Consider the following 27,631-nt stretch of genomic DNA (forward strand, 5'->3'; position numbering starts at 1 on the left):
GAGAAGGATTTAGGATTTTTCCAACAAACCTAACATTTGTATCTTTTTCTTTTCCCATAGATGCTGCAATTGCAAATCCAAAGACTGCGCTCATCCCAAAAGAATGCCCAGAAGTTTTCACGGCCAAAAGGAAGAAATCTGTGTAGGTAGGTACTGTGTAATGTTTTTGGAACATTCCATGGAACAGCCCCTGCAGGCAAGGGAAGAGACTAATAAAGAACAAGAGGAATTCCTTCAAAGCAGGTTGTGTGTAGGGAGGAAAGGAATTTATGCAGCATAAGAAACCTAGCTCGGGTCTGCAGTGTTAACCGGTGTGGCTGCATAAGGAGCTTACAGATGAGCTGAGATTTAATAAGGGCATGTATAAGAAATGGAAGAAAGGGGAAATCACAAAGGAGGGGTATACACAAGTAGCCAACAGTTGCAGGATGAAGATCAGGCTGGCTAAAGCTCAGAATGAGCTCAGGCTTGCAAGAGAAATCAAAAATAATAATAAAGGTTTCTTCGGCCGTGTCTGAAGTAAGAGGAAGAGTAGGCAAGTGGAGAAGACGGAGTAATTTTATTGGGTAACAGAGAGAAGGCAGAACCGCTCAACACCTCCTTTGCCTCTGTCTTCACCCAAAAGGAAAGCAATGCCCAACCCGGTTATAACAGAATAAATGATGCAGTGAGCGAGCTGGTAAGGTGTTGCTGTTTAGTCGTTTAGTCATGTCCGACTCTTTGTGACCCCATGGACCAGAGCACGCCAGAAACTCCTGTCTTCCACTGCCTCACGCAGTTTGGTCAAACACATGTTGGTAGCTTCGAGAACACTGTCCAACCATCTCGTCCTCTGTCGTCCCCTTCTCCTTGTGCCCTCCATCTTTCCCAACATCAGAGTCTTTTCCAGGGAGTCTTCTCTTCTCATGAGGTGGCCAAAGTATTGGAGCCTCAACTTCAAGATCTGTCCTTCCAGTGAGCACTCAGGGCTGATTTCCTTAAGAATGGATAGGTTTGATCTTCTTGCAGTCCATAGGACTCTCAAGAGTCTTCTCCAGCACCATAATTCAAAAGCATCAATTCTTTGGCAATCAGCCTTCTTTATGGTCCAGCTTTCACTTCCATACATCACTACTGGGAAAACCATAGCTTTTGCTATACGGACCTTTGTTGGCAAGGTGATGTCTCTGCTTTTTAAGATGCTGTCTAGGTTTGTCATTGCTTTTCTCCCAAGAAGCAGGCGTCTTTTAATTTCGTGTCTGCTGTCACCATCTGCAGTGATCATGGAGCCCAAGAAAGTAAAATCTCTCACTGCCTCCATTTCTTCCCCTTCTATTTGCCTGGAGGTGATGGGACCAGTGCCGATGATCTTTGTTTTTTTGATGTTGAGTTTCAGACCATATTTTGCACTCTCCTCTTTCACCCTCAATAAAAGGTTCTTTAATTCCTCCTCACTTTCTGCCATCAAGGTTTTGTCATCTGCCTTTTACTAAAATAGCCTCAATGTAAAAAGCGGGCCTGTTATTTCCACAGCCTGTTGGTAGCAATGTTTAAAATAATGCTGTTCAGAACATAGTGCTGTGTGAGCAAGAGACATACTATACAAATGAAAATAACCTGCCAGAACAGTGATCCTGAAAACATAGCCTCATAGTTCTCTCCGTACTGTCACCAAACTGTAAGTGGAATAAAACAAATCTCGTGGATTTAAAAGGTCTGGGTTGCTCCTTGATATTTTCCTCATCTTTACTTGTCAGTTTCTCCCTAGCTTTTTTCTAAAACCTCTCCTATATACCAGCATTATTCTTAAAGCCAACACATTGCATTACTGCCCTTACAGGACAGATGAGATTATCTCTCACAATTTCATACCAAAAGAAAGTAGATTTCCGTTTTTCAGACCATTCATCCTCCCCTTGATTTCGATGTCTGTTCTTAAAATATTAGTTCACTCCTTGTTTTCATTCACTGACACATAAACACACCTTTGTGTATAATTTGTTTCCTTTCATCAAGAAATCCATCTCAAATCCATACCACTTTTATGTTGTTGTTGTAGTTGTTGTTTGTTGTTTAGTCGTTTAGTCGTGTCCGACTCTTCGTGACCCCATGGACCAGAGCACGCCAAGCACTCCTGTCTTCCACTGCCTCACGCAGTTTGGTCAGACTCATGTTGGTAGCTTCGAGAACACTGTCCAACCATCTCGTCCTCTGACATCCCCTTCTCCTTGTGCCCTCCATCTTTCCCAACATCAGGGTCTTTTCCAGGGAGTCTTCTCTTCTCATGAGGTGGCCAAAGTCTTGGAGCCTCAGCTTCAGGATCTGTCCTTCCAGTGAGCACTCAGGGCTGATTTCCTTCAGAATGGATACGTTTGATCTTCTTGCAGTCCATGGGACTCTCAAGAGTCTCCTCCAGCACCATAATTCAAAAGCATCAATTCTTCGGCGATCAGCCTTCTTTATGGTCCAGCTCTCACTTCCATACATCACTACTGGGAAAACTATGGTTTTAACTATACGGACCTTTGTTGGCAAGCTGATGTCTCTGCTTTTATGTTAGGATTGGCATTTGCCACTTCCAGGCATCTTTGTCTCTTTGCAACTGATGTTGCATTTTAAGCCCTTTGACAGAGCCAGCTATTTTCATTTGCTGGCTGACAGCTTCTCCAGTTCCAGATGTCACAGATGTATGTGGGTTGCAGAACTGAGACCATTGCAAGGAAGAATTCTGCCATCCTCCACAGACATGGCCAGCGGCAAAAGATATGCAGCACACACTTTCTGTAAATGTTGCCCAAGGACCACTTCCAACCACAAATTTGGTCCTCCCTTAAAGCGGGCACGTATTGCAGTGAGACCTGGAAACCAACGCCCTGTGTTGTGGGTGGGTACGATTGGTCAGCCACAACACCCGATTGGTAGGTCCCTCGAAGCTGGGTGCAATCTGGCCAATGGGACGTTCAAGGGACCTAATTATGCCCATGCACGTGACCCAGAGCTTTCTCTTTCGGCGCGTGCATTCGGAACACCCGCCCACCTCTCCCTGCTTTTAGGGCTTTGCGCTTGACCTTGCTATGCCATCATGTGTCATCTGTCGTTGGGACAGGGGCGCGGCAGGAATTTTCCCCACTTGGCTGATTGGCTGGTGCCATTTGGGTTTCGCCTGCTGCGTAGCAAATTGTCCCAACTTGTAAGGTTGTGGATAGGCGATAGTTCAGGTGATAGGGATGGGAGAACACCCTCGCCATCCTTATGTGAAGGGTATTCCATTAAAGGAATCCAGGGACTCGATGGTTTGGTCAACCCCTGAGAGGGGCTTGTGCCCATGCCTGAGTCCAGGGGGACATTTGGGTGGCAGAGTTAGCCTGTTCCCGCCTTTCTGCTTATCCAGGTGTTCACCCTTGGCTGACCTATGCTGGTGCCCTGGGTCAGTGCTACTTGCAACGGTGCAGGGAGCTAGTCAAACCAGAGCCTATGCAACCAGTCACTTTCTGTAATCAATAATGTTGTGGCCTAAATTCTGCCAAAACCAAAAACCAAAATTAGAGTCATGTGTGAATTTATTTAGGGGAGAGGTTTCTGGGTCTGAACATGCAAAGGTTCCATATGAATCTGCCATATACATTGTTTAAGTCAATATATATATATACCCTCACAACATGAACAAGCGTGACGACACGTCCCGCCTGCCAGACATCTGGAAATTAGCCCTCCCCACAAAAACCGACACCAGAACCAGAGGCACACAGAACGCCGTCACCAATCAACCACACCAGACCCAAACCCAGACCCTCTCCACAGACATATTACAGACTCCATCCAGTAGCCAAACTATAGTGGCACCTCCGGATGCTGCACCCCTCTGCAATCCCTACACAGATCTGGCTGGCACAAGGCACAAAACCACAGCTCGCCCCTATACACGAAGCCAAGCCAGAGCACAACTAAATGCAGCACAGCCATCTTCTCAGAAAAACTCTTCACAAGCTCAAGAGGTCAAGACACAAAAGCTTTAGCAACTAATCTACACTTAATGACCCACCCAGTGGTATTCAGAATATCACTCATGAAATCACTCAAGATATCCCTCAAGTAATTAAGGAACAAAAGAAGAAAAGGCACACTAATCTAGGAACTTCCTCTCTGCCCAGAACGTTGGAGGCTATACACCACACCCCTCAACAGTATTTATAGGAACTCAAACACCAGATTCTGCTCTGTTCCAGTAACAAGAAGCCGAAAGCACCAGCCTGAAGATGACGAGTGAGACCTCGTCGAAACGTCGCACAGACACCCCGACTCTTACACGGGAAGACACCCGAAGACACCAAAACCTGCATTCCTGTACCCGTGAAAATCTACGAAAGCATATATATATATATATATATATACCGCTTGGTTGCAGGAAACCTCAAAGTAGTTTAGAGAACACAACTCAACTGCTGATGGGGAAATGTGTTATTGTTCAGTGCCAGCACTAACGAAGAGTTTAAACGAATGCAAGCCCAAATGTGGGCAATTTAAACAAGAAAGGAAAGTGGGAGGCATCTAAAGAAATTGGTGTGGCTGCGTAAGGAGCTTATAGATAAGTTGAGATTTAAGAGGGCAATATATGAGAAATGGAAGAAAGGAGAAATCACAAAGGATATCACAAAAGAAAAACAGAGCCCAGTGTGGTGAAAACAGAATAAACAATGCAAGGAGGAACCTGCAGCCCATGATAAGAAAAGAAGCAGTAAGGGAACATCCACCTACTTTGAATGAATTCAAAACTCCAAGGGTACTAAAGGAGCTTGCGGATGTAATCTCAGAGCCTCTGTCTACAATCTTTGAGAATTCTTGGAGAACAGGTGAGGTCTCTATACATTGGAGACTGGCAAATGTTGTTCCCATCTTCAAAAAGGAAGAAAAGAAGACTCCGGTATCTACCGACCTGTGAGCTTGAGATCGATACCAGAAAAGCTCATAGAACAGATAATTCAACAGGTGGTCTGTGAGCACTTGGGAAAAAATGCTGTGATTACACTGGTACCTCAGGTTACGTACTTAATTCGTTCCGGATGTCCATTCTTAACCTGAAACTGTTCTTAACCTGAAGCACCAATTTAGCTCCTCCCGCTGCCGCCACCGCACAATTTCTGTTCTCATCCTGAAGCAAAGTTCTTAACCTGAGGTACTATTTCTGGGTTAGTGGAGTCTGTAACCTGAAGCATATGTAACCTGAAATGTATGTAAGCCGAGGTACCACCGCACTGAGACCCAGAATGGGTTTCTCAAAAACAAGTCATGCCAGACAAATCTCATTCCCTTTTCTCATTTCCTGCACCTATTGACCTCCTACTTTGCCACATGCCTGCTGTGTACCAACCTACATGCTGCCATGTGTCCACCCGCAGTTGCCTGTGAATCTAGGAAGCAGGCATGTTGGTGGCACATAGCAGAGGAGGATGTGGTGGTGATGGGGGACATTTTCTGTCTTGCCTCTAGTGGCAAAACATCCTGGGCTGGCACTGATCCATTCCCACCCCACACCTCTCTCTCTCTCTCTCTCTCTCTCTCTATATATATATATATATATATTACCATGGGATCTCACTCAATAGTTCTTTAAGCTTTTTGAAATCAGCCTTCTTAAAGTCCAGAGTGCACATCTGAGTACACTCAACTTGCCCTTTCCACTGTAGAACGAATCTCAAGAGGACATTATCACTTTCTGCCAAGGTTCCCACTACTTACACCTCACTGATCAGTTCTTTCCTGTTGGTGAGCATCAGATCCAAGAGAATCAATCCACTCGTCATTTCTTTCACTTTCTGGGGAATGAAATTGTCAGAATGGCAGTTGAGGAATTTGTTAGGCTTCCCAATCTTGACAGAGTTTGAGTTCCGATAGAGATCAGGGTAGTTGAAGTGAAGTCCCCCATGACTACTGTATCTCCTTTTTGAATGTTTGGTAATCTGCTCAAGGAAGGCAGTCATACTCCCGTAATGAAGTCACTATTGTTTCCCTCCCTCACAATTTTTACCCCAGTGCTCTGTGTTCTATGCTGCAAACCATAGATCTCTACATATGTATACACATCCTTCCTGTTTTGTATACCTTCTGAATAGATTATACTGCTCAATTACTACCTTCCAGTCTTATCCCACCAGGTTTGTAATGCCTAGTAGATCATATTTGCCACCCTGTGTTCAAGAGATCAAGTTTGTCTTTCTTATTTCCAATGCTCTGTGCATTAGTATAGAGACAACAGAAACAATGTGCCATTCCTTCCAGCTGTTTCCTTCTTGTTTTTTCCTGTCCATTAGTAGGTTCCTTTAGCAAGACCTCAGTTTCCAGTACATCAGTGAAGTTATTGCCCTCAGTACTTAGTGCCCCCCTATGCTCTGAAATATTGTTTTATTGGCTTTCATCTCCAGGAGTTGCCTCCTCAAAGATAAACTATTTTTTCAACTTATTTCTAGCTTTGCAATTTTGAGAATTTACCCCAATTAGCTTTTGCAATCTTTGAATAAATACTTCAGGTTTGAATCTGTGGGTAAAGCACTGAAGCAGTTTGTGGGACGTCATTTCCCCCTATTGCTTCAAATTCAGGGTTTATGAAAAGTAGGCTATTGTGAAAAATAGCTATATTTTATCAGCTTTTAATGTGTTCTTAAAAAAACACTGATTACAGAAAGGTCAACAATGTTTGATAGCAAAATCTTAAAAGAAAAGAGTGTTATCCCAAGGTAGTTAACACAAAAAACTGAACTCCCTTTGTGTTTCATAGTTTAAACTGAAGAAATTATACAGTTAAGGAATTCATTAATCCAACTTTCTATCAGATGATTGTTGATTAACATAGGCTAATTCTTCCCATAGTAACTGAAAGACAAATGGGGCACTCTCTTGAAAGGATTAAATAGATGTGATATATTTTAATCTCCAGAAAGGATTGGATAGATTAGAGAACATTGGTTCTTCCCTCTAGCTGGCTCTACTGCTCTTCAGAAGTTGATAAGGTATCATTGAAATAACAAATAATATTGAATTCACGCTTTATAAACTGAGATTGCACATTAGCAGGGGAATAGATTTGAATAACATTTAATCCATCTCCTCTCTTGTCACATGTAATAGTAGTAGTAGTTTTATTATTTATATCCCGCCCATCTAGTTGGGTTTCTCCAGCCACTCTGGGTGGCTTACAGCATATATAAAAATATAATAAAACATCAAACATAAAAAACCAGAATATCTTATATAGACTGTAAATAAACCAATAAATCAAATAATAATAAGCAGTTTACAGTTATACCCAAATTAAAACAACTGCCAACCCCAACTAAATATTTAACCAACAAAAACAAAACAGAGGAACCAAAATTAAAACCATTTAGAACATTTTAGCCAGTTGCCTCAACCCAAGAGTTGTTCCAGCAATGTCCCAGGAGCCTCATTTAGCTGTTCAAGGTGAGTCTGGGCATTGCCCTTTAGGCTAGATGGAAACAGGACTTGGAGCAGGAAGCGGTCTTCCTTCCAGCATTCACGGCAGCAGTATAGTGAGACACCATCTTTAATACAGCCATAAAAGGTAAAGGTACCCCTGCCCATACGGGCCAGTCGTGTCCAACTCTAGGGTTGTGCGCCCATCTCACTTAAGAGGCCGGGGGCCAGCGCTGTCTGGAGACACTTCCGGGTCATGTGGCCAGCGTGACGAAGCTGCTCTGGCGAACCGGCACCAGCGCAGCACATGGAAACACTGCTTACCTTCCCGCTAGTAAGCGGTCCCTATTTATCTACTTGCACTTAGGGGTGCTTTCGAACTGCTAGGTGGGCAGGAGCTGGGACCGAAAGACGGGAGCTCGCCCCGCTGCGGGGATTCGAACCGCCGACCATGCGATCGGCAAGCCCTAGGCGCTGAGGTTTTACCCACAGCGCCACCTGCGTCCCTCAGTCATACCTCGGGTTAAAGATGCTTCAGGCTGAGCGTTTTCAGGTTGCATGCCGCAGCAACCCGAAAGTAACGGAACGGATTACTTCTGGGTTTTGCAGCCCACGCATGCACAGACGTGCGAAATGACGTCACGCGCATGTGCAGAAGTGGTGAATTGTGACCCGCAGACACTGGTTGCGTTCTGCTCAGGATGCGAACGGGGCTCCAGAAGGGACCCCGTTCACATCCAGAGGTACCACTGTAACAGAAATACACTCAAGGGCATCACAACTGTGCCAGTTAAGATAAAATAAGAGATAAGATAAGATAAGATATTCTCCATCCCACTAACACATTTAAAAGGCTAAAACGTTAATTGGGACACGAGTGGCGCTGTGAGTTAAACCACAGAGCCTAGGACTTGCTGATCAGAAGATCGCGGTTCGAATCCGCGTGACGGGGTGAGCTCCCGTTGCTCGGTCCCTGCTCCTGCCAACCTAGCAGTTCAAAAGCACGTCAACGTGCAAGTAGATAAATAGGTACCACTCCGGCAGGAAGGTAAATGGCATTTCCGTGCGCTGCTCTGGTTCGCCAGAAGCGGCTTAGTCACGCTAGCCACATGACTCGGAAGCTGTACGCCGGCTCCCTCGGCCAATAAAGCGAGATGAGCGCCGCAACCCCAGAGTCGGCCACGACTGGACCTAATGGTCAGGGGTCCCTTTACCTTTTAAAACGTTAAACATCCAAATGGCTGCTTGGAGAGAAATGTAACGAAGGTGGCAGGAAAAAGCGGTGCACCAACAGGGGGCCACCACAGAATCTGGTCCACCACTACCTGCTCAAGAATCTTGCCCAAGAAGGAGAGATCAGCAACTGGCCGGTAGTTACCGGTACTTAGATTTTCCAAATCTAGGGAGTGTTTCTTAAGGTGTGGTCTTATCCCTGCCTCCTTCAAGCAAGCAGAGACCATCCCTCTTGCAGGGAGGCATCAATCACCTCCCTGGCCCAGTTAGCTGTCCCCTCCTTGCTAGCTTTTATCAGACAAAGGGGCAAGGGTTCAGAGCGCTGACCAATCCAAGCACCTTGTCCATATTCTCAAGCCTTTCAGCTCATTCTCTGTTATTGTTTCAGGATCATCTGCACAGAAACAGAGAAGCTGTAATAAAGCAGCCCCTTTTCATGGAACTCCTGAACTGGAATTGATGAAAAAAACTTGGGAAAAGGTAGGAATTGAAGTAAATAACAGTCACAATTGTATCTTGACAGTGCATTAAATGTTCTTTTTGCGCTTTTCACATTTCATTTATGGTGTACACTTAATCTGATTGCCTTAGGTTACCTGTAGGTGGTATATATTAATGTCCCAACGAAATTTCTGCACGAAGAATTATTTTGGAAAAGAAATTTTTTTGCTTCAAAAAGTGAACATGCAAATCAGTGGAATGCATGCAAAGTCCTATATTTTTAGTTTCCTGATGTGGATTTGTTATATTGCGACCAGGGACGAAACCAGTCTGGTCTGGGGCTATTAATTTGTGTAGGAAATTTTTTTAGGCGGCTAGCCAAGATTGATGTGAATATCTTGTAGTCTTGGTTTATTAATGAGATTGGGTGGTATGAGAAGTCCTATATTTTTGTAAACATTTATTAACTTTGCAAAATTTATTCAAGCTACAATATATGAAATGTGGCTGAACACCCATGCTCCTCTCCTAGGATATGTTGACAGACATAGTTTGAAATGCATCTTTACAAACATAAATACTTGAAACTGGTTCTCCCCAAAAAAAACCCAACACTGAATTCCTGTGAACATTTTATTGAGAATAAATGCAATTGTTTCAGTGAGATTGCCTAAAAATTTATATATGAATGGGCCATGAGATACTGGGAATTCCTGATTCTGTCCCACTTAAACAGTTTCACATAGAATCATAGAATCGTAAAGTTTTTTCTTTGCAAAGTTGTTGTAAACGTTTAACAGCATATTTATTAATGTGGTGCAGCTGCACACTTTACCACTCTCTCTTAATATGACCTCAGGAAGAATCCTATACAGTGGTGCCTCGCAAGACGAAAAGAATCCGTTCTGTGATTCTCGTTCGTCTAGCGGTTTTTTCATCTTGCGAAGCAAGCCCATTGATGGATTAGCGGATTAGCGCTATTAGCGGCTTTTAGCGGCTTATCGGCTTATCGGATCAGCTGATAAGCGGCTTAGCGGCTTAGAAAAAGGGGGGAAGGGGAAAAAACCAGCAGGAACTCGCAAGACATTGTCGTCTTGCGAAGCAAGCCCATAGGAAATTCGTTTTGTGAAGCACCTCCAAAACGGAAAACTCTTTCGTCTAGCGAGTTTTCCGTCTTGCGAGGCATTCGTCTTGCGGGGCACCACTGTACAGTCATACCTCGGCTTGAAGTAGCTTCAAGTTAAGTATTTTCGGGTTGCGCGTTACATCTGGGTTTCGCCGCTCGCGCATGCACAGGCACTCAAAATGACGTCACGCGCATGCGCGGAAGTGGCAAAACGCGACCCACGCATGCACAGACGCGCGGTCACGTCTTACGTTTACTTCAGGATGCGAACGGGGCTCCTCCCGCTCATATCCAGAGGTACCACTGTACAGTCATACCTCTTATTACGTTTGGTTCAGGTTACGTCTTTTCAGGTTGCGTCCCGCGGCGACCCGGAAGTAACGGAACAGGTTACTTCTAGGTTTCATCGCTCGGGCATGCACAGATGCTCAGAATGAAGGCACATGCATGTGCAGAAGTGGTGAATTGCGACCCGCGCACGCGCAGGTTCCCGTTCGCAACCAGAGGTACCACTGTATTAAGATGCACTGGGATTAGCGGGGTTAGGATGCAGAAATTCTGCAGCTGAGTTTCCGGGCTCTGCCAGCTTAACTCCTTCCTTACTGGATCATCCAGAGATATTCTGGGTGTCGCCCCATCCCATCCCAGCTGGGATCCCAAGCCTGTTCACTTGAGTCACATGAACTGAGACCACAGCCAAAATTAAGCTAGCCAAAAGCGTGGTGTTCCTTGAGTACCGTTTTAAAGGCTTGCTTTTGCCCTCTGCCAGGCTTAAACTGACTCAGCCAGCCGTTGCCCCGCTCTTGAATGGAGTTTGGATATGCTGGCTTTATTTATGCTGGCTTGCTTTACGCCAGCTTCTTGTGTATAGGATTCCTGCCTTAATGTGCTACACAGCTAAAGATGCAAGGTTACTGTAATGGAATCGCGAGACCGAAAATGACGCTTAGCCATTTACAGGTCTTTAAAGCTAACTATGCGTTACATAAAGGTCCGTATAGTTAAAGCTATGGTTTTCCCAGTAGTGATGTATGGAAGTGAGAGCTGGACCATAAAGAAGGCTGATTGCCAAAGAATTGAATTTGGTGCTGGAGGAGACTCTTGAGAATCCCATGGACTGCAAGAAGATCAAACCTATCCATTCTGAAGGAAATCAGCCCTGAGTGCTCACTGGAAGGACAGATCGTGAAGCTGAGGCTCCAATATTCGTTTGCTACTTTGCATGAAACAAAAACAAAAGGAAGCCAGCCAGCGCTTCTGTGCATACATGTGCTTAATTTAAAACATAACTTGAGGAAGCTGCCTTCACTCTCTCTTTACTAACCATTTCTTTCCTAAATGTGACTGGGGCTAGATCTACATTGATCTGTAAAAACACTTTTTAAAAAACCCGTAATATGGCTCTCAATGCAATTTTCCATTGATGATGGATTGCTGCTCTGTAGTGCCCTCTGGTGCCACATTTTTATAATGCATTTTAACGTTATAACTGACCAGTGTAGATTATTCCTGGGTAGAATCTCATTAGTCAAGGGGAGTAGAGTCCTCCAGATGTTGTTTGACTTCAAATCCCACCTGTCCCCACTCCCAGTGACCAGGGATGATGAGAACTGGAGTCCAACAAAATATGGAGGGCACCATGTTGAGAAATGTTGCCCCAGACGCTTTTGTCTCTCTTCACCAATTGCTTTAAAAAATGGGCCATGTAAAACATGAGCAAAATGCTGTGTATGATTTGAATATTATTATGGTGAAGTTTCTTGATTATGTACTTGTGTAGTGCATAATTTTTATTTCCCCCCTCCAAATCTCTGATATTGAAAATCTACCCCTTTTATCGCCCTGCCCTCCAGCTCTTTGCTCAAGTTTGTTTCGGGCAAATTATTGTTCGTAGTCATCACTTGTAGAGCAGGATAAATGTACTAGCCAAGAAACTAGCCAGTTTCTTTTTTAAAAAAAGTCATTTGTCAAGGGGTGATTGTTGCGTTACAGCTTCTACATCCTGCACAATCTTTTTTGAGTGATTACACAAATGGACACAGTAAAAATAAATTGCGTGCATATATTGTGTGAGTTCAGTTCGGTGTCGAACGTTTTATACAGGTGGAAACGGAGAAGAGGGGGAATTTAAAATGGGGATGGGTTTGGTGTTGTCTCTGTATTCTTACAGAATTCCCAGGTTTTTAAAGAAAATATACAATAGCATTTGTTCTTGCATTATGTAGTCAGATAATTGAGGGCCTGAGGAGGAGCTGCATCCTGCTCATCTCTTTCGATAGGCTGAAAATTGGAATTGCGGTTTGTTTCTTAGGCTGGGCTGCTGTGCTCCTTCCCTTTCCTTGGACAGATTTTTTCTTGTGTGCATTTCTGAGCTTTCTCCGGAATGCTTCTTGCTGACTTCCTCAGTGCCCACACATTTTCATTTCCTTCTCTCTCACTTCCTCTTACTTTCCCCCCCATAAAATGTTAAACCCCAGGGGGCCCAAGCCTGTTTTTTATCATCAACCCATCCAAAGACTCTTCTTTCTTCGATCTAACTTATCTATATTTATAAGGTTACTTCTTCTCAAAGGCAAATTTGCGTCTGGCTAATGCCTTTCCTCAGCAGTCTTTCGGAAGCAATGATAAATAGTACGCTGTGTTAAACCTCCTGCTGATCTTCAATGGTTGCTGTTTTGTCAGCCTTTGGGTTGCAAATAGTGAAGGATAAGGGATGGACATGAGGTTTCTAGGCAGATAATCTGATAATCTGAATACCTGCATTGGGGCCCTGGTAACACACTGAAACCCTGATTTATCCGTGAAACAAACACAGTTCTGAGAGTTAAGAGCCAGTCCTATGCATGCTCACTCTGAAGTAAGAACCACTGGTTTTGGTGAGACTGTTGTAAACAAAAATTGCCCTTTTCCCCTATGGGGTATCCAAGAGCCCATATAGAGTCCTTACATAGGTTCCCTATTGGTAGGAGAGAATAACAGAGGCCAACCAGAGAATATGGAGAAGCAAAGCAGCTAGTAAGCTTGATCTTTATTGATCTGTTGCAACTGGGTGCTTCCCTCACACGCAGGAAAGGAGGAGGACCCAGAAAAATGGTGTGCAAGGCCTTATAAAGACTTTTGAAATTGCCACCCTGTAGATCAAGACCACCCCCAGAAACATCATACATACATCACAGAAGGGGTGTAACCTAAGACCACCCCTCAGATACATCATACCTACATCACAGAAATTTAAATGTTGTTTTTCTCTTGTCCTTGTTTATCTCCTGGCTGGCAGGTTACTTGATTGGATTTCTTGGGTAGCCTGGCCAGTCTTTTGTAATGATAAATACTTAGTTCCTGGGCCAGGTCACAGGCTCACACCTTATTCAAACACAGACAGGATTTGTGAAGGAAAAGACAATGGGGAGGCTTTTCCATTTTGACCTTGCAGAGAAAAGATTTGGTCGGTTTAGGAATCAAAATGGTTCCAGGTTGGCCTTCCTGTGCTGATCTATGTATGTGCTTGGTTGATACAGTGGCGTAGCGTGGGGGGTGCAGGGGGGGCCGGCCGCACCGGGCGCAACATCTGGGGGTTAGGGTTAGGGGGCGCAAATCCACAGGTTAGGGGGTGCAAATTACTTGCCTTGCCCCGGGTGCTGACAACCCACGCTACGCCACTGGGTTGATACACTTATGAACATTACCATATATTTAAGACCATAAAATTCCTATCACAAGACTCACTGTAGAATTGAAATCTAGCAGTGAGAGGCTTGTTCCATCTGATGTATATTTCTCTGTTGTCTACCATAGTTAGGCATTTGTGGATAAAATCATTTGCATCAATTGTGGTCAATAAAAATACAAGGATGTATTCCTTGTGAAATTTCTGTAAGAACCTGGAGCTGGGGGACTTGTCCTCAGAGGCGTACCTAGTGGTTGGCGAAACCAACCCCCACTGGGGGCGCAGATCCAAGGGGTGTGTGTGCAAAAACTCACCCCCCCAAAAAAATAAGGGACTTGTTGATTCTGTGTTACATGCCCCTCCCCAAAAGTAATAAATAACCTTCCCATGTTTACAAGATTTTGTACTCTTATACAGTGGTACCTTGGGTTAAGAACTTCATCTGGAGGTCCATTCTTAACCTGAAACTGTTCTTAACCTGAGGTACCACTTTAGCTAATGGGGCCTCCCACTGCTGCCACGCCGCTGGTGTGCAATTTCTCTTTTCATCCTGAAGCAAAGTTCTTAACCCGAGGTACTATTTCTGGGTTAGCGGAGTCTGTAACCTGAAGTGTCTGTAACCCGAGGTACCACTGTATAGGATTTTTGGACTTCTCCTAGAGCAAAGCACCATTTATCCAGCCTGGAGTCAAGAAGAAAAGGAGAGATTGTCTAATGGGGAGGAGGAGAGTCCCTGCAGCCTTTTGCTCCTTCTTTGGGTTTTGGGACTCCAGCAAGCAAAGCACCGTAGCTCTGGGCAGAGTTAAGGGGAAGGGGAGATGAAGGAAGCAGCAATAGCACCAGATCCGGAACCCTGTACAGTGGTGCCTCGCAAGACGAAAAGAATCCGTTCTGTGATTCTCTTCGTCTAGCGGTTTTTTCCTCTTGCAAAGCAAGCCCATTGACGGATTAGCGGATTAGCGGATTAGCGCTATTAGTGGCTTTTAGCGGCTTATCTGCTGATCGGATCAGCTGATACGCGGCTTAGCGGCTTAGAAAAAAGGGGGGACCAGCAGGAACTCGCAAGACCTTGTCGTCTTGCGAAGCAAGCCCATAGGAGATTCGTTTTGCGAAGCACCTCCAAAACGGGAAACCCTTTCGTCTAGCGGGTTTTCCGTCTTGCAAGGCATTCGTCTTGTGGGGCACCGCTGTACTTGGGGAGTGGGCGGCGAGGCCATATTCAGCCCACAGGGCAGGGGAAGAAGCAGCAGCAACTGTGGCTGGCAGAGTTGCAAGGCTGCCTCGCCTTTGCTGCAAAAGGAACCGCTGCCTTTGAGGAGCAGGTGGTCTAAGCAGGTTGTCAGCTGAGAACTCCCAAGCAGGGCATCCCCTGGGTCCCTCCTTCTACAATTGGGTGAGCAGCATGTGTGCCTCTCTCTCTCTCTGTTTGTGTGTGTGTGTGTAAGAGAGGAAATGGCGAGGATTTCTCCATCCCATAATCTACTGTAGTGGTTGGGAGTTACTCGTGCGTAATCCTGCTCCATTTGAGCATCGGATTGCCTGGTTAAACCCTCCGGACTACGCAGCCCATATTAGCGTGGCTGCCCTTAGTCACTTGTAGAATCTGTGGGCGTTTCTTAAAGCGTTGCCAACATAAGAGTTGTTTGACGCCCAATCGTTTCCTCCTCTCACTGCGCGGGAGTCTCCTGCGCAGGGTGGGCGTGGGCAGCGGGGTGCTTGGGCTCTCCTCGCTAACTTCCAACGAAGAGTCCTGGAGCCCCTGCACCTCCCTGTCCCGTTGCTCTCCTGGATCCCTGGTGTTACACTCATTCTCTTCCCCTTCCTCCCGGCTGAGTCTCCCTCTAGCGCTTGGACCTTCCCCTGCAGAATCAGAGACCCTCTCCCTCTCCCGTGCCTCTGATGGCAGTTCCCTGACATCTACACACCACACATTTTAGGCAGCTTGCAAAAAGGGATGGAGAAGTATTTATTTCATCATTTACCACATTTCTCTTCCAAGGATATCAAGGTGGTTGGTCACATGGTTCTCCTCCTCCCCATTTCCTCCTCGCAACAACCCTCTGAGGTAGGTTAGGCTGAGAGATGGTGAGTACAGTCATACCTTGGGTTACAGATGCTTCAGGTTGCGTTTTTTTGGGGGGGTTACGGACCGCCGAAACCTGGAAGTACTGGAACGGGTTACTTCCGGGTTTCGGCGGTCGCGCATGCGCAGAAGTGCTAAATCGCACTTTGCAAATGCGCAGAAGTGCCAAATCGCAACCCGTGTGTGCACAGACGCACCGCTGCGGGTTGCGAACACTGCGGGTTGTGAATGTGCATCCTGCATGGATCACGTTCGCAACCTGAGTGTCCACTGTACAGTGGTACCTCAGTTTAAGTACTTAATTCATTCCGGAGGTCCGTACTTAACCTGAAACTGTTCTTAACCTGAAGCACTACTTTAGCTAATGGGGCCTCCTGCTACTGCCGCGCTGCCGGAGCCCGATTCCTGTTCTCATCCTGAAGCAAAGTTCTTAACCTGAAGCACTATTTCTGGGTTAGCGGAGTCTGTAACCTGAAGCGTATGTAACCTGAAGTATGTAACCTGAGGTACCACTGTATCTCCAAAGTCACCCGGTGAATTTAATGGCTGAGTGGGGAATTGAACCCTGTGATCTCCCGGATCCCTAGTCCATCATTCTCATCTGTTCTGTAGATGAATGAGCCAGTGGAGGTTTTTTTTTTGCAGCTTTTGAATAGTTTGGAATCGTTTTCTGAAAGAAAGAGCAAGCTGTTTCTGAAGAGAGCCGAAGTCCATCTAGGACACAGCAAAGGCATATGCTTATGTAGGAATCTGCTTCTCCGACTGAACAGGTCCACCTTGGGGTTGTGGTGCAGCTGGATGGTGAGTTTGAAGTTTAATGGGTCAGATCCTGAGGCAAGAAGTGCTTTGTTCCCCACCCCACTAGATGGGTAGATTGAATGCCCACTGGCAGTGGACTCTCAGTGATTCACGTTGAAGAAAATGGAAAAAAATTAAAGATTATTTACAGAAATATTGTAAAATTAATGAATGTTAGAAAAACGTTGGAATGAAGTTACATGGCTTTAGTAGAAATGTTATAAGGAATTAAGTATAAATAGATTAATAGAGTACTAAAGGAAAAAATAAGGTTAATATGAGTTAAGATAATTATAGGATAGAAAACAGAGGTAGATGGAAAGGAATTGCTGAAATAATTAACAGAAGTGGAATACAAAAAGGGAGGTGTGAGGAGGTCGAGGAAATAAGTGAATGAACGATGGGATAATGAAATTTGATTTATTTTATTGTTGTTAGTTTAATGTATTGTATTGTATGTGTTTTTTCTTTTTTTTAGTGTTTAAATTTTTTGGAAAAGTAATAAATATTATTTTTTTAAAAAAATAGATGGGTAGATTGAATGCCCACTGGCAGTGGACTCTCAGTGATTCACATTGAATTTGGGGAGGTGGCTAAACATTTACTGTCCCGTCATTCTAGTTCGATTTAGGTAAAAAGTAATGCGAAGAGAGCTGCTCTTTTGTTCTTACGGTTTCTGATACACAGAATTAGGAGTGGGTGGTTGAGAGTCTCCTCTGTCTAACTTCTAATTCAGAACTACCCCAGCGCACGGATTCTGGCATGCAGTATCTGTTGCTATTTCTGAATCTGCGGGACCTTGAAGCTTAGAGGAGGAGAGGGCAGAACAAAATATTTGAAAATTGTTGTATTACACCATTACCTAATATCAGTTACAAAATGCCCAAAGCTCATCACTTGAAGAAATCTTTACTAATCAACGTGTCCTTAGAAAACAGACAGGTCAAGTGCTACCTGAGTATTGCTAGGTAACAGACTTGACATTTTTCTTCGTCTTGTGGCAGTTAAGGAGAGAAATGCTTAAAATACCATTTAAGTTGCTCCCTGTAGCGTAATTACAGCCTTTTCAGTAAGTGAAGTAATTTTTAAATTATAGATTAGTCCAGTCATTTAATTTGATGGGAACAATTGTGGTTAATTTTACAATTCCTTATGCTACCAAAACAGTGACAAAAATGGTTTTGCATCCGCCTGCCTTTGCTCTAAAATGTCTACTAAAACAGGTGGTTGGTTGTGTGTTGTTGTTGTTTTCAAATTAGAAAAAGTCAAAACTTACTTTTATTGAACAAACTTCTTAAGAAAGATTAATTCGGGGAGCACAGATCAAAAAAGGGAGGCAGAGCCTGCATCTCGTCCTGCTACTACAGACTTGAGAATGTGCAAGTGAAGCCATCTTGGAAATTTTGAAACGCTTTAACAAAAGGACTTGTGGAATGTGTGCGTTTGCTGTGCAGCACCTCCTATCGAAGACAAACGCTGAGTGGTAACCCTTCTTTCTATTTGCCAATCTTATTTATTTATAAAAGTATTAATATATCACAAACTCATCTAGAAAACATCTAGATGGTATGCAGCCTATATAAAACTACAATAACCATAAAATGGGATAAGGAACCTGCCAGTTACATAAAATTCAACTGACTTAAAAGGTCTTTTGCAGTCAGATGTGCAGGTGATCTATCCATAGTAGGCAAAAGTCAACAACAACTACAAATAGGCTGTCAAATCTGCAGTTTTGTAATGCTTGTTGTAGTGGTGCTTTCAGTAGTGTTGAAAACTCTTCATAATCGATGAATCCAATGCATATAAGGTGTTTTTAAATCAATATGTTAATTGATTATCTGTTGTGGAATATCTTTTTCTAAATGCTGTTTGTTCATTGGGTTGATATTCATCTAATTCTTATTAATTTCTTGGTTAGTAATTATTTTGGTTAGCAACTTGTGTATATGCAACAAGAGGCTTATTCTTCTGGAGTCATTGGAGACAGCACTTGTCTTTTGCACATACTCCGTACACAATCAGGAGCTATTGCATTTTCTCCCCCTGGTTTCTCTCTGGTCTTCAAACAATGTGTGCGCGCACACTTGAGACTCCCACCTCCTGTTGTTTTCCTCCCCCTCCCTCCCTAGCAAAATCTGCTTTTGGATGCTACCAGTGTCTGTTCAGTGAGTCAACTAATGGCAGGTGCCTCCTTTGTAGGCTGAATGCTCGAAAGAATAGGCTACGAATTTGCCGTGTCTATTTTACTCTTCAGGAATCAATTGCAGCAGGAACGGTAACCTCGTGAGGTGAAGGTGATACTGAAATGAAACTGTTGTTCCCGTTCCGAATTGCCATCTGCTTCTCTTATGGTACATTGAATTTCTGTTCTGCGTCTCGGCTTAATTACAGTACATTTAACACAAACATGACCTGGTTCAAGCAGATATTGTAGGCTTTTACACCCTGAAGCATCTCTACCTGCCCTGTAGCACAGCCTAACGTTTTCCCAACTCCTTGCACGTTTTTCAGACAGTTTGCATGTACAGTGGTACCTCTGGTTGCGAACAGGATCTGTTCTGGAGGCCCGTTCGCAACGTGTAAAGCCCACAACCTGAAGCACCGTAACTGCGCAGCGCGATTTGGTGCTTGTGCGCATGTGCGAAGCGTGATTTAGCACTGCGGCGCATGCGCGAGTGGCGAAATCCGGAAGTAGCCCTTTCTGGTACTTCCAGGTCGCCGCGGGACGTAACCTGAAAAAACGTAACATGAAGCAAATGTAACAAGAGGTATGACTACAACCACTGGCGGAGGAAGGGGGGCGGGCTGCCCCATGTGCCATCAATGAGGGGGGTGACAAAATGCAACTCAACGCTGCCTGTGGAACTGAGCACGGTTGAGTTGCATCATGATGCATCCCCTTCCCAGCGATCAGCCAGGCTCTCCCTGTCCGTCTCGTCCATGTCCCGCCTTTTCCTCATGAGGAGCAGCACAGCTTTGAGCATAGCTGTCAACCGTCCCTTATTTGACGGGAAACTCCCTTATCCCAGAGCTGTGTCCTGCTGCTGGCCCTTATTGATGACGTCCCTTAAATTTCCCGGGTTTCAAAGGAAGCAGCCCCTCTCCCTCCCTCCCTGCTGGCCAGGGAGGAGGGAGGCTCCAGCTGTGTTGCTTGGCTGCGTTACTCACCCAATAAGGAGTCTAAGAATGACTGGGGGTGGAGCTTGCATGCTTTGTGCTGATCAAATCGGCCGCATTGCCTGGGGGAGGGAGAGGAGCTGCTTCCTTTGAAACCTGGGAAATTTAAGGGCCTTTGCTCAGCGCTTCCCAGCGGAGAGGTGACGGTGGTTTTCCTTGCTGCATCCCCTTTGCCGGATTGCTGCGCTCTGGGAACCACCGCTTGAGGCTTCGTTTGGCTGCTGGTTGACTAAAATCCCTTATTTTGGCTGCTGGTCCCTTATTTTCAAATCTGTAAGTTGACAGCTATGGCTTTGAGTGCGGCCACACGCACGCACTAAGGGGGTGACATTCAGCACGCCGCCTGCCCATGACTCCCAAGCCTACCCCAAGCTGTCGGTGGAAGGTGGGGAGCTGTGCTGCTTTGCTGGTGGTCTTCCCCCTTCGTTTTGACAGCCTGGGGGAGGCTTGAGAGTTGCAGGTAGGCGGCGTGCTGTTGCCCCCCTACTCCCGGGCTGCTGGAGGAGGGCAGGGCACGGCTTTATTTGACGGGGGAAGGAGGGAGGGGGAAGAGGCGGGATCTACATCAGATAGCTGCCTGTGTGGGAGGAAGGGGGAATTTCAATGTGGGAGGGTGACCAAAAAAAAATCCGCACCGGGTACCACCTGACCTTGCTACACCACTGTGTACAAGGGGCTGAATCAGTGGATTGTAAGAGCTCCAGAGAGTCCTGTTGGGATGGCCCTTCTAGTTTGTCAGCAGATTCTGACCAAGGGCAACTGCTGTTTGTGATTCAGAAGCGAGAAGCACATTTTGGGGGGAAAGACTGCGCATGTACAGAAGACTATTCGTGTACAGCGAGAATTACCATAGAGCAGCAGCACATAGCGAGCCTACTTTTGAGCATCAAGCACAGGACTAGCCTACTTAAAGCATATGAAAGCCTCAGCTGCATAGCTAGACTACGCAAAGTCTGATTAGCTAAGTCTGGCTACTATTTGGAGGTGTGCATACATAATAGTACAGGAAGAAACAAAGGCTAAGAGGGTAAAGCTAAGCCCTCCCGTTGGAGTGCCCTCATCTCACCAGTGTGCCCAACTTTGGCTCATGGGATGCCAGGCAAAGGTAGCCTGCAAGAGGCCCTGTAACAGCAGCCTGAGCAAACTGTAGAATGAAAAGCACCGTATTTTTCGCTCTATAGGACGCACCAGATGATAGGACGCACCTAGTTTGGGGGGGAGGAAATAAGGGGGGGGGATTCTGAATCCCAGAAGCCAGAACAGCAAGAGGGATCTGGCTTCTGGGATAGCCTCTTGCTATTCTGGCTTCTGGGATACACGCTGGGATAGCTGGTCTAGCTTTGCGCGAAGCCTCCGCAGGGCACGGGGAGCCTTCATCCCCATGCCCTGCGGAGGCTTCTGGGACAGCCGGCGAAGCAGCGCTCCTTCTCCCTGTTCTGGCTTAGCCGTGCAGCCTGCATTCGCTCCATAAGATGCACACACATTTTCCCTTACTTTTTAGAAGGGAAAAAGTGCGTCTTATAGAGAAAAATACGGTAGCGATTTTTTTTAAAAAATCAGATTTTGTCTGAGAAGACAGAAGCTTTGCACGCTTATGTAAAAGGCATACCAAGAAGATAAGCAGTGAGCTACTGCGATCTTTGCAGCTGGGTTGCTTGCCATTGGCAGCTGAGAAATGCCTTTTTATGCTAGCTAGACAATTGCTCTTGGGAGATGCCTCTGTGGCAGAAAGTGAGAAGGTGCTGCAGGGAACACATAACAGGATCCTTCATGTGATATGCAGATCCGGCTGCTGAGTAAACACTTCGCAGGAGAGACAGCAAGAGGTACCTTAAATCACTGAATAAAGTTCCAGAGATTTTTTGATTTTTTAAAAAAATCATACCCAGGAATAGGAAAAATACAGACAACCCGTGAGTCCCTCCTCTCCATTTTTAAACTGTTTTAAGTTTTAGCCTAAGCTTTTAACTGTGATTCATTGTTGGATGACTTGTCCTTTACTTCAGCTAATTTTCTCTGGTGATGGATAAACATTGCTGGGTTTTGTTTTGTTTCTGGAGCATTCAGAAGAATTTTGAGAAATAGAAAGGACTGCTTGGCTCAGGACAGAAAAGTGAGATCTGAGGCAGTTGTGAAATTTTACCTAGTTCTTAGAGCACAGTAACACCCAGATCTCAGGGTTGTAGTCTTGTTTTTGTAAAAAAAAGAATAAAGGCAGTAAAAATATATATGAAAATTTACTATTTTGAGCTTCACTACAAACTCAAAAACATTTGACAGTAACATGTAGAGTTCTACTTAATTTATTCATCCTGATTCAGGTATGTGCTACTGATCACGCAAGTATGCACTACTGCAAGTCCTGCATTGCAGAGTATCATGCCCCCGTGCATTCCTTAATTTTTTAAAAATGTGAATCAACCATATTTCAAATAGAGCATGCATTCTTAAAGAGAGAGAGAATGTAAGTATGCTTGCCCTTACCTGGCCCAGTGGTGTTGCGGACTGGTGCTTCCAGCCCAACGCAACCCAATGATGGGTGCCCCTTTGGGCAGCAGACACCATCTATCAGAGAATAGAGTGGTACTATTAGTATTGTTACTATTACTATTATTAATCTCGCCTAGGAAGGCATCGTCCAAGCCTTCAGTCTGTCTTGGAGGTCTATAGCAGACCCTCACAGTAAGGTCTCTGTAGTTTCCCTCTCGTATAATTTTTACCTATATACTCTTGATCTGCCTTCCATGTTCCAGGTCTTGGATCTCTTCACAAGTGTATTCATCCTTTACATATAGTGCGACTCCTCCTCCTTTCCTGTTTGATCTATTCCTTTTGAACATTCCAGTCATGAGTTTCATCTCACTAGTTTTCAGTAATGTCTACTAGATCATATTTGCCATCCTGTATTAAAAGCTCTAATTTGTCTTGCTTGTTTCCCATTCTCTGTGCATTAGTATAGAGACAACTGAAACCATGAGTCATTCTTTCCAGCTGCTTCCTTCTTGTAGTTTCCTACCTTGCAGGTTTCTGGAGCACCACCTCAGTTTTTTGTGCATCAGTGAAGTTCTTATCCTCAGTGCCAGGTTTTCCCATGTCTCCTTACCCCCTAGGATTCAGTTTAAAGCTCTCCTGATCAGGTTTGTGAGACTCATAGCAAACACAGTATTGCCACCCACTGTGAGGTGCAACCCATCTCTTACCAGGAGTCCTTCCTTTCCCTTCTGTTTTTTAACAGAGGCTTTTGTATGTATTGTATTTGGAACTCTAAAGATAGAAACCAAAATGTTTATTTAATATTCAAAAGGAATCAAAACATAAATCCAGCCACTGGTGATGCAAAATGATACAGCTATTTTCCCCAACAGGTGACAATTACCACCTGACGGTTTTTCTATTCCAGTGCTATGTTTTCTGCAGTCATGTTTATTCATAGCTGTTCCATCCAGAATTTCCACCTCTGGATTGGGACCCATGGCAATAAGTAAGATGAACATGTGAATGCCATCCGTGGGCACAGCATTGCTTCCAGTGGCCTGTTTATCTGGTGCACAAGTAAAACTGGATTGTGGCAAGTGCGTTCTGTTTGTTTTGTGGCAAATCAGGGTATTTGACATGCTTGGCTTGCGTTATATTAGTTACTGTAGATATGCCATTAGCCCAGAATTTTTGAAATCTTGATGGAAAACATACATGTAAAGAGACACAAATGTACATGGCAAAGCCCCTGGTGGTTTCTATTCCAAAATTATTGTTTCAAGAGAGTTTGGGGTGAGTGGGGGAAATGTGTTTTTCTCTCTGGGTTCTGTTCAGACTTCTTGTCTGTTAAATGAGAAAACAGTATAATTTATTCAATGAGCATCCTTTACCTTCAAGATTGTAGAGTGATGCACATTTTAGAACCAACTTCTAGGCAGAATGAAAAATGGAGACATAGTAGTTGAGATATGGTGGCATTTTGTGTATGTGCAATGACGGGATCTGCTTTTTTTTTATCACCAGCACAGCGACCAGCAGGCTTGCAAACCTACTTCCCTCTGGGTGATGATTTTGTACTGCATATGCTTTTGTTATCACTATACTGGACTTCCATAATGCATCATGTAATGGAATTCCAAATTGTGCTATTTTTAGATGCAGGTTTAGTCTGACTGCAGCTGCCAGCATGATAAAATAAAAATAAAAAGAGCCGCACATTTGACACATGTTGAGCGCATCCACCAATTAACAGTGGCCAGGATTTAGTTTAAAATAGTGCTGGAATAATATTTAAAGGAGCACTCAAGGCAGCAGCTATTTTATCTTGCAGGTTGCTGTTTTGAGACTTTTTATGTCTTCCTGTGTTCTGCTTCTTGAAGGAAGTTTGACTTACATCTACATTATCAGTGTTCTATTCAGAAACTGGGGCAGTCATACGGCTTTGCTGGAATTGAGAATAACACATCAACACACAACTTGCTGAGAACTAAATTGCTATTTTGTCTCTGGAATTATGAACACTCTCTATAGATTGTGTGTACCTGTTGCCTACATTACAATATTGGCAAAAACTGCATAACCCTGTGCTTTGCTAGGCCATCGGGGGTAGCTTGAGCTTGCGCGAGTCATAATGGTAATGATTCTCTGGCAAATTGATGCATGCTACTTGCAAATGGAACATGGTTAGAAGCTATTTCCCTGGGGATGCCGTGATGGACCAAAACTGCTTTCAGCTTTGCCACTTCCAATCTGAATCTCATCCCTCAAGGGCCAATAATAAGGTGAGTGGAGACCCAAAGATTGGCTCTTTCCTAAATCAGAGACGCTGTTAGGTGGTGAGTTAAGGGAGCCAGAGCCTCACGATGTTTGCGCTGGGCTCCAGATCAATCCTCTCGTCTCCCATTTTGCATTTATACACTTTGTTTAACAGGGCAGGGGGGTGCTATACAAAGCCACTTGCCATCTTAATTTGCCCAGAGGTACTTCGTTTAGATTTAGTATGTACATTAGCAGCAGTTGTTGCCGATAGATTACAGGCGGGGCAGAGGGCCCAATCCACATATCCTATACTGGCCCCAGAAAATCTTGTTGATACCTCAGCAAGCTGCCAGCAAGAGCCAGTTTCTTTTTCTTTTAATTTCTGAAAGCCTGAACTAAATTGGTGGCTGAAATTTTGTTCATGGCCCTGTGCCCAGAATCATTTGAGTACCCGTCAATGCCCTCCCCCTGGAAAACTCAGAATATTCCCTTTTCACTTTATTAAGGAGACTTTCTGGTTTCACACTGGGCTTGCCAGCTCTCAACCAAGAGCTCAAAAGTGTACGGTCACCTGCCGGTCTTCTGGCCTGTTGAAGTAATACGGAGGTGGATGGGTGAATTGGGCCACCCAGGCCTTAGCTTGTGGTTGTCAGCTGACACAGCCCCATTGAGTCTTCGTTTCATCCCGAGAGCTTTGGTTTGAAGCCTTTGCTGTCTATAAAAAACCAGCAAGGTAAAAGCTGTGAACTGCGCCGCATTTCTAGCTACAGGCCAAATGCTTTATTCATAATGCTGCAGAACGTTTGTTTAAAGAGTAACTAACACGCTGTTTGTGACTCTTGTCCTAAAACAGAACATGCTGTTGGCTTATGGTGGTTACATTCTACAGTGTGTTCCCCTTGCAGGCATGCTGATGCAGATTTAGTTTTCTGCCACAAAGAGGAATATAGGTACCTAATTTACAAAGGTTCATCATTCTTTACTTCAAGGCTGACTACTCACCTTTGCTAGGGATCATTTACCCTCAGCTCACCAGCGACTGGGGACACATTGACTCGGCTGGGTTGTAATTTTGAATCTTGCTCTTTCCCTAACAATAGGATCTGTACAGCACAAATTTAGGTAAGCATGACATTACACATGTGCAGAGTGTCATTATCTCCATACTGAAGATCATCTGTTACTCTCTGCACATCTGTGGTCCGAGAAAGAGCTTCTGCGTAAGAGAATTCAAGTACGATTTTCAGACAAGATTGACTCTGTCCCTCTTATTTAGAAAAACGCCCGTTTATGTTTAGTGGCACTTACTCCCAAGAAAGTGTGCATAGAATTGGTTGGTGGATGATAAAAAAAAAGCTTGATGCCCCCACCACAAACCTAGCCTTTGGTCCTGAAACAAAAACCAGTGGGACTGATAAATTAAAAATACAAAACTAACCCAATGGCAGGATTAGGTCTGCAGGACAGCACTCTGAAAGTAAGACCTCTAAGGCTGCAATTCTCAGTACGCATGTGAGACCAAATTCAACATAATGGAGATTACTACGGAGTCAATACATACAGGGATTGGACTGAACTTTACAGCAAAAGATCGGCTTGCTTAATTATTCCATTGAAATCAACAGGAGTTGAAATGCTTTAATTGATATCAAGGTCACCTCTTTTTCTGCCCCAGCCCTGTAAGTTTGACTCTGGGGAGATTCAAAGGCATCTATGTGAGCAAATGCAGCCTCACTGACTTCGTTTAGGCTGCAGGTGAAGAATGTGTGTGGATCTGTTTTTTTACTGAAATGGTGCATTTGAGGAGACACTTGAAGAAAAAAAAAATGTGTAACAGTAGCTGCAAGTTGGTATTTTGGAGAATGGAGTGAAAAATAAATAAATCTTCTCCTGAATTGAACTTCCAAGAATATCCATCTGCTTTCTTTTGACAGAATGGAGATGAGAATCCCTTTGAGGATGCAGATCCACTGATCCCAATCCACTTCTATCAAACCAATCTTGTTGCTTTTAAAAAGCCCTGCTATAGAGTGGGACTTGCAGCCAGGGCCGTCTTAAGCGTATCCAGCACCGTGGTGCAAAGATCCCTCCGGCGCCCCCTTGGCAACTCCAAAACAAGGGAGGGGGCGGTGGAAAATGTCCTCTGCCTCCCCCACCACCCTGATCCCCAGCATGGTGGCAGCGATCAAGCAGGAAAACGTGCTGGTGGACATGCTCTCCAGTGTTGGGGCACCCAGGAAGGCTGCGCACCGCCTTTTGCCAGGAAGCAGGAGAAGGACAACGACCGGGAGCAGGGCTGACTTTAGAAGATGCAGAGGCTTGTGAGGGAAGCAGCTTCCATTCTAAGCCTCTGTGGGGATTGCTCTCTGCCTACGGAGGCTTGGGAAGGAAGCTGCACGTCCGCCAGTCATATAGTTGGTGGGGCGCAGCTGGTGGGCGTGCAGGGAAAGGGGAGGCTGCCAGCAAAGCAGCTCCCCCACTGGCTAGGGTGCCCCTGAGAGGCCGGCGCCCTGGCGTGATGCACCACTAAGACCAATGGGAAAGACGGCTCTGCTTGCGGCCAAATCCTATGAATGCTTACCCAGCTGCAAGTCCTACTGAGTTGAAAGGGATTTGCAGCCTGATCCTGTGCAGGCTTACTCGGAAGTAAGTTCAAAGGGATTGCAGCTTGATCCTAGTTCAACTCCACACTGTTTCACAGGTCCCTTCCACTGCTGCCTCCTCCTGCCCCCCCCATCAACCGCTGCTCCGGAGGAAGGGGAGCTCAGAGCCTGGTCTGCCGCTGAAGTGTCCGCCTCAGCCAGGCACATGGTACAGCCAGCTTTGCACCCCACTGTTTTTTCCAGGGCTTAAGATTTGCCAGGCTCAGTAGTAAGGCTGGATGAGACCCAGCTGAGCAGGGATGGGGGAGCTACACCAGTGTTAAATGCAGTGGGGTTTATTACTGGATGCAGATGCCCGG

At 45.0% G+C, this 27,631-nt stretch overlaps 1 protein-coding gene across 7 annotated transcripts in view; it reads left to right on the top strand.

Annotated features, from left to right (window-relative positions):
* ENOX1 (ecto-NOX disulfide-thiol exchanger 1) overlaps positions 1 to 27,631 on the top strand; it is a 297,090-nt gene that overhangs the window by 155,060 nt on the left and 114,399 nt on the right. For 5 of the 7 annotated variants that reach the window (XM_082234433.1, XM_082234427.1, XM_082234431.1 and 2 more), the window contains 2 exons: positions 61 to 146; positions 9,029 to 9,120. The gene's annotated coding sequence lies outside the window, so the exon portion shown is untranslated. The remainder of the gene's footprint in view (positions 1 to 60; positions 147 to 9,028; positions 9,121 to 27,631) is intronic. The other 2 variants (XM_082234429.1, XM_082234430.1) reach the window with 1 other exon arrangement.

Source organism: Podarcis vaucheri, assembly GCF_965113315.1.
Source record: "Podarcis vaucheri genome assembly, chromosome: 8".
NCBI lineage: Eukaryota > Metazoa > Chordata > Lepidosauria > Squamata > Lacertidae > Podarcis > Podarcis vaucheri.